Source organism: Lithobates pipiens, unplaced genomic scaffold (genome assembly GCF_037356315.1).
Source record: "Lithobates pipiens isolate NorthernLeopardFrog02 unplaced genomic scaffold, aLitPip1_a1.2 Scaffold_25, whole genome shotgun sequence".
Taxonomy (NCBI): Eukaryota; Metazoa; Chordata; class Amphibia; order Anura; family Ranidae; genus Lithobates; species Lithobates pipiens.
In genome coordinates, this window is record NW_027507787.1 from 108,504,002 (window position 1) to 108,517,110 (window position 13,109).

General features: G+C 48.8%; 3 pseudogenes; all 3 read left to right on the forward strand.

Moving 5' to 3' along the window:
- Positions 1-3,037: 3,037 nt before the first annotated feature.
- LOC143931408 (5S ribosomal RNA) lies at positions 3,038-3,156 on the forward strand (annotated as a pseudogene).
- Positions 3,157-3,248: 92 nt separating this feature from the next.
- Positions 3,249-3,368, forward strand: LOC143931962 (5S ribosomal RNA; annotated as a pseudogene).
- A 98-nt stretch (positions 3,369-3,466) lies between these two features.
- Positions 3,467-3,585, forward strand: LOC143932162 (5S ribosomal RNA; annotated as a pseudogene).
- The last annotated feature ends 9,524 nt before the right edge of the window (positions 3,586-13,109 follow it).

Here is a 13,109-nt window from a genome sequence, read left to right on the forward strand (position 1 = left end):
AGTAGATACAGAAGTCGTGGCATCGCGTTCATCTTCAACACATTACAGCGTCCGAACCATGACAGAGCTAGTGGGTCCCATCTTTTAAGGTCCGCTGTAAGCCCATAGGCTTCTTTTTATGTTGTTGGCTTTGACCTGTTTTTTTTGCTTGTTTCTCAAGGCGACCATCTTGGCGTTTGTCAACAGGGTTGGGCGTGTCTTGAAGAGAACGCTTATGGCCACATCAACCTGAAAGCACCCAATCTCGTCTGATTTCAGAGGCTAAGCAGCGTCAGACCTAGTTAGTACCTGGATGGGAGACTGCCTGGGAAGACCAGGTGCCATAGAAGGATCTGGTCTGGTTAGTGTCTTGATTGGGAGATCGCCTGGGAATACTGGATGCCGTAGGCTTCTTTTTATGTTGTTGGCTTTGACCTGTTTTTTTTAGCTTGTTTCCCAAGGTGACCATCTTGGCTCTTGTCAAGAGGCTTCAGAGTGCCCAAAGAGAGTGCCTACAGCCAAATCACCCTGAAAGAGCCTAAAAGCCTAAAAAGGGGCGCTGCTCACCTCCCGAATGTAGTCTCAAGTACCAGTAAAATACCTCCAGGGCCTCCATGTAACACTAAATGCCTCTTCAGTGTTGTGAAGGGTGGCGGTCAAATCTTCCATCCGGAGAATATGATTGACTTTGGAATACCACAGCTCCTTGGATGGGGGCTGAGGCTGCCTCCACAGTGTGGGAATGCCGGCCCGGGTGGTGTTCAGGAGTTGCATCGTGAGGGTTTTTTTGTATTTTCGAACAGGCTGTCCGGTCAAGTGTAGAAGGCACGCTGCTGGGTTGTCTGCGATATCTACATTTCTGAGAGTTTTTATCGTCCCGGTCACCTCCACCCAAAAGTTCCTCAAGGCCGGGCATGCCCAGAAAATGTGTCCCATGGTCCCCGTATCTGAATTGCACCTCCAACAAACATCCGGAATCAATCTATTCATTTTATTCAGAAGGTATGGGACTCTATACCAGCGTGAGACTATCTTGTATCCTGATTCTTGATATTGGTTTGCGATGGAAGCTTTATGTACTATTGTCAGGATCTTCCCTATCTGTTGTGGGGTAAATGTGATGCCAAAGTCCCTCTCCCATTTGTGGATAAATGGTGGGGTCGACTCCTCCTCCTGACTACTTAATTGGTTGTACAGGAGGGAGAGGGTGTGTCGCACAGGTTCCATTTTGTGACAGATGGATTCATAGGGCGTCAGGTCTCTAGGAGTGTAGGGGGCCCTTTGTATGGCCAGAAGAAAGTGACGAAGTTGATAAGCATTAAACAGGTCAAGCGGAGGGTCAGAAAGCTCGGCGACAGTTTGCGTGGTCGGGAGCCCTCCCGAGAACCACACCTCTCCCAGACCCTGTTTCCCCACCACTGTCAACTGTCGCAGTTTCTTGTTGGTAAATCCCGGTGGGAAGTCTGGATTACCTATAATCAGAGTCATTGGTGACGGCAGGGGAGCAATGTGTGTGCAGCGGAACAACCTCCGCACAACAGCCAACGTAGCTCCCACTACGGGGTGATCTCTGAGGTCTTTTGGTAGGGAGGACAGGAGCCACGGGGAGGTCAATAGGGGAATGGATCCATCCTCAATCTCCATCTCCACCCACTGCTTGTGTGGGCCATTACAATGCCAATCAACGACTCTCGCTAGCAGAGTCGCTCTGTTGTATTGTCTCAGATCTGGGAGACCCAGACCCCCCTTGTCCTTTGGTCTGGCAAGCAATTGCAAACGGGCTCTGGGCGGTTTGCGCGCCCAAATAAAGTCCCGGAGCAGCACCTGCAGTTGTCTGAAAAAAATTGGGGGTAGCCGGATCGGTAATGTCTGGAACAAGTATAAGATCCGCGGGAGGGCCGTCATATTGAATGCATTACAGCGCCCGAACCAGGTCAGTGTTAAAGCATGCCAGTTTCCCAAATCAGATTTCAGTCTATTCAGGAGAGGGACAAAATTAAGCGGGTACAATTGCGCCAAATCCGCTGCGATGTCAACGCCCAGGTAACGTATAGATTTTTCAGCTCAGTAGAATGGAAAAGCGGAGCGTAGCCTCTTGGCCTCACCATCCGGGACCGATATATTCAATACAGCCGACTTGGCGCAATTGATTTTATATTTTGATAGGCTGCCGTATCGCCGGAGAGCCGCGAGTATATTGGGAAGCGAAATGTGTGGATTGGAGACGAAAAAAATTAGATCGTCAGCGTACGCCGCAATTTTGTGGTGTGCCGAGGGTTTGGATATGCCAGTAATATTCGGGTCATTCCGAACGTGACACATAAGTGGTTCCAGTGTCAGAATAAAAATTAGGGGAGACAGAGGGCACCCCTGCCTCGTCCCATTAGTGATGGGGAAAGAGTCCGAGCACTCTGAAAGCACCCAATCTCGTCTGATCTTGGAGGCTAAGAAGAGTCAGGCCTGGTTAGTACCTGGATGGGAGACCACCTGGGAATACCAGTTATTGTAGGCTTCTTTTTATGTTGTTGGCGTTGATTCGTTTTGTTTTTTTTCCGCTTGTTTCCCAAGGTGACCATCTTGGCATTTGTCAAGAGGGTTGAGAGTGCCCAAAGAGTTCGCTTACAGCAGCATCACCCTGAAAGAGCCCTATCTCTTCTCATCTCTGAGGCTAAGAAGGGTTGGGCCTAGTTAGTCCCTGGATGGGAGATGGCTTTGGAATACCAGGTGCCGTAGTCTTCTTTTTATGTTGTTGACATTGACCTGTTTTATTTCCGCTTGTTTCCCAAGGTGACTATCTTGGCATTTGTCAAGAGGGTTGAGAGTGCCCAAAGAGATTGCCTATGGGCACATAAGCCTGAAAGCGCCCGATCTCCTCTGATCTCAGAGGCTAAACAGGGTCGGGCCTTGCTAGTACCTGGATTGGAGACCACCTGGGAATACTAGGTGCTGAAGGCTTCTTTTTATGTTGTTGGCGTTGACTTGTTTTTTTTTTTTTTTTTGTTTTCCAAGGTGACCATCTTGGTGTTTGTCAAGAGGGTTGAGAGCGCCTGAAGAGCTCGCCTATGGCCACATAACCCTGAAAGCACCAGATCTCGTCTGATCTCAGAGACTAAACAGGGTCGGGCCTTGTTAATACCTGGATGGGAGACCACCTGGGAATACTAGGTGCTGTAGACTTCTTCTCATGTTGTTGGCGTTGACTTTTTTTTGTTTGTTTCCCAAGGTGACCATATTGGCGTTAGTCAAGGTTGAGAGTGCCTGAAGAAATCTCCTACGGCCACACCACCCTGAAAGAGCCCAATCTCATCTGATTTCAGAGGCTAAGCAGGGTTGGGACCAGTTTAGTACCTGGATGGGAGACCGCCTGGGATTTCCAGATGCCGTAGGCTTCTTTTTATGTTGTTGCCGTTGACCTATTTTTTTCCGCTTGTTTCCAAGGTGACCATCTTGGTGTTTGTCAAGAGAGTTGAGAGTGCCTGAAGATATTGGCTACGGCCACATCACCCTGAATCTGTTCCATCTTGTCTGATCTTGGAGGTTAAGCAGGGTCGGGCCTGGTTAATGCCTGGATGGGAGACCGCCTGGGAATACCAGGTGTCGTAGGCTTCTTTTTTTTTTCAAATATAATTTTTTCTCCAAATAGGGGAAGACGGTCCCCCGAGTACATAATGCAACAGAGAAATACAGAGCAAAAAGCAGCTGAACAATACTTGATACAGGTATATTCGCAACTGTGAGTCTGCCTTCCATCAATCACAATGATTCGAGGCACGGATAAAGTACTGTACCAAGATCCAGGGTCACACAAACCCCAGGTCCCTCCGGCATATTCCATCCAGAGGGGGGTGTGGGGCCGTCATTCCCAATTTTCCACTCTTTCCAAAAGAGAGAGGGGGTGGAGGGGGTGAGAGATAGGGGAGGAAGGCAGAAAAGAGAAGGGCTGAAAGATCAGAAAAGGAGAAGAGGGGACGAGACACGATGGCAGCCACTGTCCAAGGGGCCAGTCAAGGAAAGCTCAGAGCACTAAGGCGATAGCAGGCGACATCCTTCCAGCGAGAATATAAAGGTATTCCAGATGTCCCAGGTTTGTTTAAAAAATTCTTGTTTACCTTGTGATGTGAGGATCAAGTCCTCCATTTTTTTTAATGTCCCCTATTTTCCTAAGCCAGTGAGAGGGATGCAGGATTTCGCCGCATTTATCACATGCCGTAAAATTGATTTTTTTGTACTTCTTAATGGGAATCTGTGAATGGTGCAAGAGAAAGAATGCAGCCTCTTCCTGGATGGAGAAGTCTGTGAATTTTTGTGTTATGCATCGGATCTCTGTCCAGAAGTCCACCAAGCTGGGGCAGGACCAAAAAATGTGCAGCAACGTGCCCTCTTCTTCTCCACACCTCCAGCATATGTTCGAGGAAGAGGGGAAACATTTCTGCAGCTTTGATGGTGTCAAATACCACCTGGTGAGAAGTTTAAAATTCGTCTCCTGTATCTTCGTGCACAGCGACATTTTGAGAGCCAAAGTGATAATGTGTTGTCTCTGTGCTGGGTAAAATGAGCAATTAAGGTCCTTTTCCCAGTTGGACAGACAGGTTAAGTGTGGGTAATCTGTTTGAGAGAGAATGTGGGCCAAAGGGCCTTCGCTCCTGCATAGAGTCTCAAACTCCGTCTGAGGGCGGGCGAACGTTTGAGGATTGGGGGATGGAATGGAGAAAATGATGTTGTTGCACCGCTCTCCAAAAAGGCAGTTGTAAAAGCCCTGTCGGATCTGTTAGGGTTGAGAAAGAAGGCCATTTTCCATCAATGACGAATTTAGACGCATTGTCTAGGTTGGAATTTCTAAGTGGGTCCCCAGTTCAAAGGTTGGATGGCCACGTATAGGGAATAGGGGGGAAGTCAAAGACGTGAGTGTTTTGGGTAGCGATCAGGTGACTGACTTTCAACTAAGCCCCTATAGTGGGATGTGACATAAATTCTGTGGGTAATTACTTATAGCACCACATGGCGCTTCTTTTTTTTATTTTTTTTTTTTTTAACAGCACAAGTTTATTGAACAACTCAGTTATAACAAGATATTACAGTAGGTACAAACATTAGCCTCTTCATAGGTGACGGACAGTAATACATCTTACATTAAGGAAAATTCCTGACAATGATAGTATAGACTCCAATATAGCTCACTCCACACACGTATGCAGATTTTCCACCCACCTATCCCATATTTTGTGGTATTTGGCTGGACACCCACGATTTCTATACACCAGTTTAATCAAGGGTAGCTTACTATTAATGCCCATTACCCATTCCCGCATAGTAGGCATGGTTGGACGCATTCAGTATTTAGCCACAAGCTTTCGTGCGGCAAAACAGCGTAGAGTGCAAAAATGTAGCCAAGTATTGATCAACAGAGGTATCAGGAAATATACTAAGTAGGCAACTCTTAGGGTCAAGTTGAAGGGGTGAACCCATGTGGTCATGTAGAAACCTGACAATCTGCCCCCAATACTCCTGGACCAATGGGCATTGCCAGAGAAGATGATAGAAAGTACCAGTCGTACAAGAGCAACGGGGACACTTCGGGTTATAGTCAGGATGATACTTAGCTATCCGGATAGGGGTGAGATAGGACCTGTGTATCACATAGTACTGCGTTAGTCGGTCAGGTAGGCTAAGCGAAGCCTGTTGAATGTTCTCAAGGGCATCCTCCCATTCCTCCCCATCAAAGGGACCTATGTCCTCTTCCCATCTCAACCTGGCCCGTTCAGTGGTTTGCGCCACCAAGCGGGCCCGGAGTAGGCCGTATAGAGTCGAGATCAATTTAGCCGGTTCGTCTCCCATAATTACATCTGTCAAAGCCAGCGACTGTACATTCGGGAAGTCCTGAGCAAATTGCGCACGAAGCGCGTGTCGCAATTGCAAGTAGCGAAAGTGCATATGAGGGGGTATGTTAAATTCCACTTGTAGGGAGGGAAAATCCCTTACCCCCATAGGAGTCACCACCTGATACAGAAAAAGTATCCCTCTAGAAGCCCACAAGTCTACATCTGGTAAGCCAGACAACTCACGAAGCAGGGGGTTGCGCCATAGCGGTGTATGTGAGTGGTAATAGTCAGCTCCCAGTAATCTAAGGGCTAGTTTACAAATACTCCGGTGGTGTGGCAGGATCCGGGACCGGGCATCCCTAACCCCACCACCCCGAAAAATCATCTGAAGGGGAGTATCAACAAGGGATTCAGTCCTCCCGCCCACCAAGGCCTGATATCTGTGACTATCCGCTCTATGGAGGTGATAAAAATGGGAAATTTGGGCTGCTATGTAGTATGTGTCGAAATCAGGGAGAGCCAGTCCCCCCATAGAGGTCGGGTTTTAAGTGTGTTCCATGCCAACTTATGTCTAGATGGGCCCCAGATAAAGGTGTTTAAGACACCGTCTAATGTTTTAAAGAACGCCACGGGGACCATGACAGGGGAATGCCAAAGTACATAAAGGAGTTTCGGCAGGAGGATCATTTTAGTAATATTGATCCGTCCCATAACCCCAATGGGGAGACGGGACCATGCCTTAGTCTTCTCCCGCACATACAGAAGCAGTGGTTCAAGATTAAGATGAATATACTCCCCAGGTTCCCTCGTAACCTGCACTCCCAAATACTGAATGGAGGATACCCTGGAGAGCGGGAGAGAAGCTGCATCCTGGTCCGGGGAGAACAAGTCAATGGGTAGAACCTGCGACTTGGTCCAATTAATACGCAGAACGGAATGACCACCAAACTCCTCTATGACCCCCAGGGCAGCCTCCAATGACCGACCCGAGTCCTCTAAATACAGTAAAGTATCATCCGCATACATACTTACCGATTCCACCAGAGAACCGCGTCGGAGGCCTACTACAGCCTGGTGTGCCCGAAGTGCAGCAGCCAACGGTTCTGCCGCCAAAGCATATAACATAGGAGACAACCCTGACGTGTGCCACGGCCCAGCTGAAAAGGGTCCGACACCCATCCGTTAACCGTTACTCTTTCCAAAAGAGAGAGGGGGTGGAGGGGGTGAGAGATAGGGGAGGAAGGCAGAAAAGAGAAGGGTTGAAAGATCAGAAAAGGAGAAGAGGGGACGAGACACGATGGCAGCCACTGTCCAAGGGGCCAGTCAAGTAAAGCTCAGAGCACTAAGGCGATAGCAGGTGACATCCTTCCAGCGAGAATATAAAGGTATTCCAGATGTCTCAGGTTTGTTTAAAAAATTCTTGTTTACCTCAAGTCCTCCATTTTTTTTAATGTCCTCTATTTTCCTAAGCCAGTGAGTAATGAAAGGGGGGGAACATTTTTTCCAATAGAGAGGGATGCAGGATTTCGCCGCATTTATCACATGCCGTAAAATTGATTTTTTTGTACTTCTTAATGGGAATCTGTGAATGGTGCAAGAGAAAGAATGCAGCCTCTTCCTGGATGGAGAAGTCTGTGAATTTTTGTGTTATGCATCGGATCTCTGTCCAGAAGTCCACCAAGCTGGGGCAGGACCAAAAAATGTGCAGCAACGTGCCCTCTTCTTCTCCACACCTCCAGCATATGTTCGAGGAAGAGGGGAAACATTTATGCAGCTTTGATGGTGTCAAATACCACCTGGTGAGAAGTTTAAAATTCGTCTCCTGTATCTTCGTGCACAGCGACATTTTGAGAGCCAAAGTGATAATGCGTTGTCTCTGTGCTGGAGAAAATTAGCAATTAAGGTCCTTTTCCCAGTTGGACAGACAGGTTAAGTGTGGGTAATCTGTTTGAGAGAGAATGTGGGCCAAAGGGCCTTCGCTCCTGCATAGAGTCTCAAACTCCGTCTGAGGGCGGGCGAACGTTTGAGGATTGGGGATGGAATGGAGAATATGATGTCGTTGCGCCACTCTCCAAAAAGGCAGTTGGAAAAGCCCTGTCGGATCTGTTAGGGTTGAGAAAGAAGGCCATTTTCCATCAATGACGAATTTAGACGCATTGTCTAGGTTGGAATTTCTAAGTGGGTCCCCAGTTCAAAGGTTGGATGGCCACGTATAGGGAATAGGGGGGAAGTCAAAGACGGGAGTGTGTTTTGGGTAGCGATCAGGTGACTGACTTTCAACTAAACCCCTATAGTGGGATGTGACATAAATTCTGTGGGTAAATACTTATGGCACCACATGGCGCTTCTTAGCGGAATACGGGAGTGAGCTTAGAAAGTTTGTTTCGATTCCAGTCCAATACACGCCCCAGATGGGAGGCCAGGTAGTAGCGTCGCAAGTCAGGGAGAACCAACCCTCCCTGTTGTTTAGACAATGTCAGCTGTGACCGCTTAAGTCTGGGATTTTTGTGGGCCCAGTTAAATTGAGTGAGCAAGGATTGAGCTTGCTTAAAAAACAGGACTGGAATCTGGATCGGGAGAGCTTGGAAAAGATAAGTAAATTTAGGGAGTATGTTCATTTTAATGAGATTGCATCTCCTGAACCAGGAATGGAGGCCAGAATGCCACCCGTGAAGCAACTGCGGATCTTAGTGACAAGGGGTGGGGGGAAGTTCAACATAAACGTACGCGCGATGTCCGGTGGAATGTAAGTACCTAAGTACTTAAGGGCTGTATGGGTCCATTTAAATCGAAAATTGGACTGCAAGTCTATTAACGTTTGCGGGGGGACTGCAACCCCCATGGCCTTTGATTTCACGAAGTATCCCGTATATCTGGAATTCCCGAAGGAGATTTGGCAAGGAAACTCTGGGATTCGTCAGCGAGAACAGCATGTCATCCACGTAGGCAGATATCTTGCACTCAATAGTACCCATTTGGAGTCCCGTTATGTCTGAGTTTTGTCGAATTGTGGAGAGAAAGGGTTCCAATGACATTCCTGATGTCAAGGGGAGATGAGAGAACCCCATTCGCTTTGACTTGAGCTGAAGGGCGTGAGTATATCTTACTTATCCATGCCAGCATCCGTTCACTCAGACCTATATGGCGAAGGACCGAGAACATTAATGTCCATTTGACCCGATCAAAAGCCTTCTCAGCATCAGTACTCATGAAAAGACAAGGGGTCCCAGATGACTTTGCTTTATGGATCAGGGCAAGCACCTTAATGGTGTTGTCCCTATCTTCCCTGGTGGGAATAAAACCTAACTGGTCAATATGTATAAGGGACTGCAAGTGATGTGCCAATCACGTGGCGAGGATTTTAGAGAATAGTTTTAGGACCGAATTTAGGAGGGAAATGGGTCTGTAGCTCCCACATAGGCCCTCCTTAGGTATCAACGCGATGTGGGCTCTAAGGGTATCCTCAGGAAAATCCCCATTCGAGCTCAGAGTATTAAATAAATTCACCAAGCGCGGGCCGAGAATAGGGAGGAAGGTCTTAAATTATTGTGCGGTATATCCGTCAGGGCCCGGAGCCTTACCCACCTTCGGAGGTCCCACCGCCGTCTGGACTTCTTCCAGTGTGATCGGGTCCTCCAAGTACTCCCGTGATTCCGATGAGAGGGTTGGTAGACCAGAACCGGTTACATATCTGTCTATATTGTCCTGTCCAGACCCTGAATCGGGCAGGTTGTAGAGATCAGAGTAACATTTTTCAAAGACTTCGGCTATTTGGGTTGGGGTAGAGGCCCTCTGGCCATTCTCATCTATCAACTGTGGTATGTAAGAGCCAGATTTCAACTCCTTTACTGACCTGGCTAAGATTTTTCCGCATTTGTCCCCTGACTCCTACGTCAGTTTACGACAAAACTGGAGTGCCGCTTTCGCTTTATAATGGAGTAGGTCAGCAATATGGGTACGGAGTGTCCCCAATTCAATCTCTAAGGTCCATAAGGGGGTATGTTTATGTTTCGCTTCCACAGAGGCAAGTTCACGAAACAGATTAGCAAGCTGTTCCTTCCGTGTTCGTTTGATGCGCGCCCTGTGCCTGATAAGTACCCTGCGGAGTACTGACTTGTGAGCCTCCCAAATTATCCCCGGGTCACAGTCCTGCGTTTAGTTTTCTTGGAAATAAAGGTCCAATTCCCTGGTCACATCTGCTAAAACTTCCGGTATCTGGAGGAGGCTCTCATTAAGGTGCCAGAATAGAGACCTAGGTGAGGGGTTCCTAGAGAGGGTGTAGGTAAGGGCTACAGGAGCGTGGTCGGACCAAGTAATATGGCCGATGGAGGAAGAGCTCACCAAGTGCAGTTGGTCATGTGGAATCAAGAAGAAGTCTATCCTCAAGTATGATTTGTGAGGGGAAGAGCAAAAAGAGCAGTCCCTTTCCCCAGAGTGTTGCAGACGCCAGACATCAACTAATTGGTCATTCAGTAAACACTTAGTAATCCGCTTTCTAGAGGAAATGAGGAGCGAGGAGCAAGAGGCAGAAGTGTCAACCGATGGCGAAAGGGGACATTAAAGTCCCCACCTAATATCAACTGGCCCTCCCGAAAGTCACATAATCTGTGCAGGGTAGTTCTGAGAAACGTGTCTTGGTGATCATTGGGAGCGTACACAGTGGCAAATGTAAAAAGGCGCTCTCCAATGTGGCCCCTAAGAAAAAGATATCGGCCCCCAGGGTCCACCAGAGAATCCTGGGGAACCCAGGGGAGCCTGCTAGAGATCAGAATGGAGACTCCCTTGGTCTTAGAGGAGGGGTTAGTAGAGTGGTAGACCTTAGGGAAGGATCTCGACCATAGAAAGGGGAGGGTAGTATTTTTAAAATGTGTTTCTTGTATAAAGGCCACATCAGTACAGGAAGTCTTCAGTTCTCACAGGAGGATCCACCGTTTTTCAGGGGAGTTCAGTCCCTTAACGTTTAGAGAGGTGACCTTGACTGAGTCTGCCATCGCTCCTCGGGGAGGGGGAGGGGGAGGGGGACGTCAGAGAAAAGCAAAGAAAGTTGAACCAAGGTAGGTTTTGGGTAGGTAATGCATGGCGGGAACTAAGGGGGAGAAAGGAAGGGCAAATGGAAGGAAAGGTAAAGGGAAAAAGAGGCCGGGCACCTCAACCCCAGGGGGAGAGGGAAATTAAGGGTTGTCCGCACTCAACAGTACAGGAAGGGTATACTAAAACAGCACAATTATGCTATAGCGCTTACCAGATGTACACTGGGTTTAAAGCGCTGTCCTACTTGGGTTGGTGGGTAGACAGGTCGGAGAGGGAGCCCCCGAATCCTAGTCCCCCCAGTCTCGGCAGTGGTAAATGTCACGTCTGATACCGGTATGCAAATAAAAGACAATCAGTAACATCATATAACCAAAAAACAATAGTATAACCAAAACAGAGGTAGAGCATATAACTGTCAGCACTGAGGGGTCGCCTCGGCTTGCACTAAACGTAGGCATGCACGAGGGAGCCCGTCACAACAGAAAAGGCATCACAGAATGGGATCCACCACCCCCCGTCCCATACCCCTAAAGTACATGCAGTCCCCGAACAAATGCATTTCTCCCTTTGGCAGATTGTCCTCTCCTTACCCCCTCTCCCCCGTCCACGCCCCGGGGGGAAAAGGGGCAGGGAAGGGGGGAAAGGGGGAGTGGAAGGGGGGAAAGGGGGAGGGAAAGGAGGGGAGGGAAAGGAGGGGAGGGAAAGGAGGGAAGGGAAAGGAGGGAAGGGAAGGGTGGGAAGGGGGGGGGGGAGGGAGGGGGGAAACCGGGGAGAGGGGACAAAAATGCGGAAATGTCAAGTCCTTTAGCGCACTCCCACCAGCAAACACCCGGACCCCATAAATTTCAACTCCTCCCCTCCATGGTCACCACATCAAGATGAAAGAGGAGCAGCCCTGGTCGGTGCATAGAAAATCCGGCAGGCAAGGGGCTGGGGCCATCCAACGGGAGACTTCACCCGAGCAGCAGTCCTGGGGCCCGCCAATTAGTGTCTCTCCTGCATCGCCATCGGGGGCTGTGTAGAGCATCCAGAGGGAGGCTGGGACTGCCCAAACAGTAAGGGGTAAATCCTCCAGGGGGGTCAAGAGTCACCCTGGAGGGAAGCAGTGTCTCGTACCAATAGGCTCAATAAATAAGTCATCCAGGGTCCCCGAAAGCTGCAGAAGGCAATGTCGGCAAAGAGTAGGTGGGAGCCAGAGGGGGGGACGAGGGGCGCAACCAGGGGGAGGGGACACATATGCGGGAATGTCAGGCCCTTCCAGTACAGCGCACTAGGTATCACTCAGACCCCCCAAAGTGCAACTCCCCCATCTCAAGACTCCAGAAGGGAAGATGAGCCGCCCTGGACTGTACATGAAAGAACTTGCTGGCAAGGGGTTGGGGCCATCATCCCTTCCTCCAATGGGAGATGCCACCGGCATGACAGCCCCGTGTCCTGTCAAGTGGTGCCCCTCTGACAATGTCGTTGTGGTATATGTGGAGCATCCAGGGAGAGGCAGGGACCACCCAAACAGTGAGGGGTAAAGCCTCCAAGGGGGACTGGTGTCAGACAGGAGGATAGCGGTGTCTTGTACAAGTTGGTTAATTAGACAAGTCATCCAGTGTGTTCCTGTGAGCAGCCGAAGGAAAGGTCGGTAAGGATTATGAATGGGTGGGGGCCAGGGAGTGCATAAAACTGCCACCAGATGACCGGGCAGAGAGGGCAAGGGGATGAAAGTCAGATCTGGTAGGTGGGGGCAGGGGTGAGGAGTGTCCCTCATATTACTCACGTTGGCCATCCCTTGAAGCTGAGCGCTCTGCATACCCAGGACCTGAGCCCCCTATTTTCGTGGGATGAGCACTATAGGAGGATCGCTACGGATGATTTCATGACCTGAAGACTTGCGGGAGATTACATACTAGATGTATGATTATCTGGTTTGCTAACCTACAGGCCCATATGACTCGAGCGGTGTAAGCCTTCCTCTGAGTCCACGTCATTTGGTAAGCCTCCTCTCCCATTCTTTATCACGGTGGTGGTGGTATTCTACACATCAGAAGTTGAATTTCACCTTTTTTCACGTCACCTCAAGTTTGGAATTGTGATTGATATTACACATTTCAAGGACTGTTAGACGTTCACTTGATGGACTGTATATGTTAAATTAATTTTATTTACCTTAACCTTTTGTGTGCATGAGGTTCATGCACTCTTCCACCTGGGAGTAAAATCTCTTAATATACAACGGAATTTACACATAATTTCTTTTTTTTGAAGTGTATGTAATTTTCTTTGCTTGAA